This window comes from Mus musculus, chromosome X, assembly GCF_000001635.26.
Source record: "Mus musculus strain C57BL/6J chromosome X, GRCm38.p6 C57BL/6J".
Taxonomy (NCBI): Eukaryota; Metazoa; Chordata; class Mammalia; order Rodentia; family Muridae; genus Mus; species Mus musculus.
In genome coordinates, this window is record NC_000086.7 from 149326917 (window position 1) to 149333526 (window position 6610).

Sequence of the window (6610 nt, forward strand, 5' to 3'; positions counted from 1 at the left end):
CAGTCTAACCTAAACATTTTAATGAGAATTTCTCAAAAAAGCAAAGGAGGGGAGGAATATAGGAAGTAAGAAAAGAAGGAGGGGTTTCAAAAATACACTTATGGCTTAAATAAATCATCGACTGTCTTATTTATATTATATAACTGGGATCCTTTGCAGACAAGACAAGTCAACAGAGACAGATGAACAAGGAGCAATGGAAATCAATCAGAAGAGAGACAGCTAAAATTAGAAAGAAACCAATTTTTCTTCAGGTGATTACATGGCCTCTCCCAATCTCATGACCACCACATTGGCAGATATCATGGCCATTATTCCAGAAGATCACATAGCTGATTCAGGAGAGCTCCTATTCACTCAGATAGATCTCATGTCTACTCAGGTAGAACTAATAGCTCTACAGATAGACCACACCATGACCTCTCAGAAAGTCCACATCATAACCATTCAGATATAGTACACTATGACCTCTCAGATAGACCATATCATGTCCTATTAGTTAGACTACACCATTGACCTCCCAGATAGACTGTATCATGACCTCTCAGATAGACTGCATCATGAACTCTCAGTTAGACCACATCCTGACCTCTCAGGAATGCCACACCAGGACCTCCCAGTTAACCCACTTTATGACCTATCAGGTAGACAACCACATGATAATTCAAGTAGACCATATCATGAGTAAGCAGTTAGACCATATCATGACCTCTCAGGTATACCACACCATGACCTCTCAGAGAGACCACACCATGAACTCTCAGATAGACCATATCCTTACCTCTCAGGTAGACCACACCATGACCTCTCAGACCACACCATGAAGTTTCAGGTAGACCACTTCATGACCTCTCAGGTATACCACACCATGACTGCTCAGATATACTATACCATGACCACTCAGATATACCATACCATGACCTCCCAGTTAGACCACATCTTGACCACTCAGTTAGACCACTTCATGACCTCTCAGGTAGACCACATCATGACTACTTAGGTACACCATGTCAATACCACTCAGGTAGACAAACTCATAATAATTCAAGTAGACCATACCATGAGTAATCAGGTAGACCATATCATGACCACTCAGATAGACCGCACCATGAACTCTCAGACCACTTCATAACTACTCAGGTAGACCACATCATAACCATACAGTTAGGCTTCAACATGGCCACTCAGATAGATTGCATCTTAAGCATACAGTGAGAGTTCTTCCCAGAAACTCAAGGATAGCTCATCCTGGCAATACAGAGAGAGAGATAATCAAGTCCAAAGAGGGAGAGCTCATGATAACCATACATAGTTAGCTCAACTTATTATGACAGCACATTTCATCATGACCACTCAGGGAGAGCTTATCATGGTCATGCAGGGAAAGCTCAAAACAACTAGTCATGGAGAGCTCATAACAACCAGTCATGGAGAGATCATAACATCCAGTCACAGAGAGGTCATGACAACCAGACATGGAGAGGTCATAATAATCATTCATGGAGTGCTTGTAACATCTGGTCACAGAGAGATCATTATGACCGTTCATTGAGATCTAGTACCATCCAGTCATGGATGCCTCATGAAGCAGAAAGATACCATGGTTGAAGAGGAAGAAATGGACCAAGGGATGCATCACCACCAGGAACTAAGACAGAAATTGACAAGTAGAAACAAAATCAGTACTTTATCTATGTTAGTACAATGTTTGGAATGATATAGAAATGTATAAGCATTTCTGTGTCTTTTTAAAAAGATTTATTTATTTATTATAAGTAAGTACACTATAGCTGTCTTCAGATACACCAGAAGAGGGCATCAGATCTCACTACAGATGGCTTTGAGCCACCATGTGGTTGCTGAGATTTGAACTCAGGACCTTTGGAAGATCAGTCAGTGCTCCTAACCACTGAGGATCTCTCTAGCCCCCATATCTGTGTCTAAATAACTAAATTTGTATTTTCTCAATTCAGACACTATTCCACACCATCAGAGAAACTTGTCTACTAACAAACTATAGAAATATCCTTGAAAGGATAGTCTTTCAGACACTGTTCCAATTCAGGTATGTATTGGAACAATTTTCTGGTTCATAATATCAACTCACATGCATATGCAATTGCCTAAGATTGTTTACTAGTTTCTGGCATTTCCTACTAGGCCTATGCACTACTCAGAGTAGCTACTCCCTTTGCATCTTCCAAGCTGGTAAGCAAGATAATATACCAACAGATTATGCTAAATTGATATGATAGAGTATGACTCATGGTAATCAACCTGTTTCTTTATCTCCTTGCTTAGGAGTCATTAAGGCTTTATCAGGCAAATTATCTCCCCCTCTGTGTGTGTTTGTATGTATGTGAGTGTATATATCTGTATGAAAGAGTGTGTATGTTGTTGTGCTAATTGTGATAGAGTCTGTACACATTAGGCAAGTGATTTATGTCTAAGACACAACCTCAGCCCAACAAGTATATCTTACAGCAGTTTCTCCAAATCCACTCTCCAAAGTGTATGCTCTCTTTAGCTGTATGTTCTTGCCTTCAAATTATATGAGGCAAACAGGGCAACAGCCATAAGCTATGTTATTTTGGGAGTCTCTTCTATTCCTGTGTCTAACACTTGAAGAGGAGGTTTCCCATACCTAGCACAGGGCTTATGTTAGGTAGTCTATGATCCTTGTTGCAAGAACTGGCACTTAGAATTGTAAAACTTCATTCAAACTACATACGTAAATCTCTTTAAATATGCACTTACAGATTCAACACAATCCCCATCAAAATACAAACTCAATTATTCATTGACTTAGAAAGGGCAATTTGCAAATTCATCTGGAAAAATAAAAAAAACCTAGGATATGAAAAACTATTCTGAACAATAAAAGCACCTGTGGTGGAATTACCATGCATGACAATAAGCTGTACTACAGAGCAATTGTGATTAAAAACTGCATGATACTGGTACAGTGACAGACAGGTAGATAAATGGAATAAAATTGAAGACCCAGAAATGAATCCACACAGCTTTGGTCACTTGATCTTTGACAATGGACCTAAAACCATCCAGTGGAAAAAAGACAGCATTCTCAACCAATGGTGGTGGCACAATTGGTGGTTATCATGAAGAAGAATGTGAATTGATCAATTCTTATCTCCTTGTACAAAGCTCAAGTCTAAGTGGATCAATTAGCTCCACATAAGACCAGAGACACTGAAATTAATAGAGGAGAAATTAGGGAAAAACCTCGAAGATATGGGCACAGGGAAAAATTCCTAAACAGAACAGTAATGGCTTGAGCGATAAGATCAAGAATTGACAAATGGTACCTCATAAAATTGCAAAGCTTCTGTAAGGCAAAAGACACTGCCAATAAGACAAAAAGGCCACCAACAGATTGGGAAAGGATTTTTACCAACCCTAAATCTGATAGGGGAATAATATCCAATATATACAAAGAGCTCAAGAAGCTGGACTCCAGAAATTCAAATAACCCCATTAAAAATGGGGTTCAGAGCTAAACAAAGAATTCTCAACTGAGGAATACTGAATGGCTGAGAAGCACCTGAAAAAAAGTTCAACATCCTTAATCATCAGGGAAATGCAAATCAAAACAACACTGAGATTCCACCTTACACCAGTGAGAATGGCTAGGATCAAAAATTCAGGTGACAGCAAATGCTGGCAAGGATGTGGAGAAAGAGGAACACTCCTCCATGGATGGTGGGATTGAACCCTTGTACAACCACTCTGGAAGTCATTGTGGAGGTTCCTCAGAAAATTGGATATCATACTCATGGATGATCCATCAATACCTCTCCTGAGCATATACCCAGAAGAAGTTCCAACTGGTAATAAGAACACATGCTCCAATATGTTCATAGCAACCTTATTTATAATAGCCAGAAGCTGGAAAGAACCCAGATGTCCATCAACAGAAGAATGGATACAGAAAATATGGTACATTTACACAATGGAGTACTACTCAGCTATTAAAAATGGATTTATGAAATTCTTGGACAAATGGATGTATGTGGAGGATATCATCCTTAGTGAGGTAACCCTATCACAAAAGAAGTCATTAGATATGCACTCACTGATAAGTGAATATAAGCCCAGTAACATAGAACACCCAAGATACAATTTGCAAAATACAAGAAAATCAAGAAGAGGGAAGACCAATGGGTGAATACTTCATTACTCCTTAGAATAGGGAACAAAATACCCATGAAAGGAGTTACAAAGACAAAGAATGGAGCTAAGATGAAAGGATGGACTATCCCTAGACTTCCCCACCCAGGGATCCATCCCATAATCAGCCACCAAACTCAGACACTATTTCATATGCCAGAAAGATTTTGCTGAAGGGACCCTGTTATAGGTGTCTCGTATGAGGCTATGCCAGTGCCTGGCAAATAGAGAAGTGGATGCTCATAGTCATCTATAGGATGGAACACAGGGCCCCCAATGGAGGAGGTAGAGAAGGTACACATTGAACTGAAGGGGTCTGCAAACCTATAGGTGTAAGAACAGTATGAACTTAACAGTACCCCAGAGCTCATGTCTCTAGCTGCATATGTAGCAGATGGCCTAATTGGCCATCAGTGGGAATACAGGCCCCTTGGTATTGCAAACTTTATATACCTCAGTACAGGGGAATGTGAGGGCCAAGACACAGGAGTGGTTCGGTAGGGGAGCAGGGTGGAAGGAGGGTTTTTGGAATTTTCAGAATACCATATGAAATGTATATAAAGAAAATATCGAAAAAATACACTCATGGCTTAATCAAATCATAGACTATCTCATTTATATTATATAACTGGGACCCTTTGCAGACATGACAAGTCAGCAGAGACAATCGAACAAGGAGGAATGGAAACCAATCAGAAGAGAGAGAGAGCTACAACTAGAAAGAAACCAATTTTTCTCCAGGAGATGACATGGCCTCTCCCAATCTCATGACACCACATTGGCAGATCTTATGGTGACTATTCCAGAATATCATATAGTTGATTCAGGGGAGCTCCTATTTTCACTCAGATAGATCTCATGTCTACTAGGTAGAACTAATAATTATACAGTGACCAACACCATGAACTGTCAGGTAGACCACATCATAACCATTCAAATATACTACACTATGACCTCTCAAATAGACCACATTATGACCTCTCAGATAGACCACATCATGATCTCTCAGATAGTCTACATCATGACGTCTCAGATAGACCGCATCATGACCTCTCAGATAGACCAAATCTTGACCTCTCAGTAAGACCACACCATGACCTCTCAGGTAAACCACACCATGACTAGTCAGACCACTTCCTGACCGCTCAGGTAGACCACTTCCTGACCTCTCAGGTAGACCAATTCCTGACCTCTCAGGTAGACCACGTCCTGACCTCTCAGGTAGACCATACCATGACTAGTCAGCTAGATCATTTCCTGACCTCTCAGGTGGGCAACTTCATGACTACTCAGGTAGACCACATCAAAACCATGCAGGTAGGCTTCAATATAGCGACTCAGATAGATATCATCTTACCCATACAGAGAGAGTTGTTCCTAACTACTCAGGGATAGCTGATCCTGGCCACACAGAGAGAGATAATCAAGCCCAAAGAGGGAGAGCTCATGATAACCATACAGGGTTAGCTCATCACAACCATGACGGCAGATCTCATCATGAACACTCAGGGAGACCTTATCATGGCCATGCAATGAGAGCTCATAACAACCAGTCATGGAGAGATCTTACCCAGTCATGGAGAGGTCGGAACAACCAGTCATAGAGAGGTCATGACAACCAGTCACAGAGAGGTCATGACAACCAGTCACGTAGAGGTCATAATAATCAGTCATGGAGAGCTCATAACATCCGGTCACGGAGAGATCGTTATGACACCTCATTGAGATCAAGTAGCATCCAGTCATGGATGCTTCATGAAGGAGAAAGATTCCATGGTCCAAGAGGAAGAAATGGACCAAGGGATGCATCACCACCCGGAACTGAGCCAGAAATTGACAGGTAGAAACAAAATCAGTACTTTATCAATGTTAGTACAATGTTTGGAATGATATAGAAAAGTATAAGAATTTCTGTGTCTTAATAAAAAAATTTGTATTTTCCCAATTCAGACACTGCTGCACACAGTAGGAGAAACTTGTCTAGTAACAAACTATAGAAATGATCCCTAAAGGATAGTCTTTCAAACACTGTTCCAATTCATGAGTGTATGGGAACAATTTTGTGGCTCATGATATCAACTCACATGCATATGCGATGGCTTAAGATTATTTCCCAGTTTCTGGCCTTTCCTACTAGGCCTATGCACGACTCAGCGTAGCTACTCCTTTTGCATCTTCCAAGCTAGTAAGCAAGAAAATATACCAACAAATTGTGTGAAATTGATATGATAGGATATAACTAATGGTAATCAACCTGTTTCTTTCCTTTATCTCCTTCCTTAGGAGCCTTAAAGGCTTCATCAGACAGATTATCTCACCTTCTTTGTGTGTTTTCATGTATGGGACTGTATGTATCTGTGTGAGAGAGTGTGCATATTTGTGTGTGTGTGAGTTTGTATGTTGTTGTGCAAATTGTGATAGA

The 6610-nt window shown here is 40.4% G+C and overlaps 1 pseudogene; it reads left to right on the top strand.

Annotated features, from left to right (window-relative positions):
• The first annotated feature begins 1600 nt into the window (after window positions 1-1600).
• Gm15089 lies at window positions 1601-6032 on the top strand (annotated as a pseudogene).
• Window positions 6033-6610: the final 578 nt, after the last annotated feature.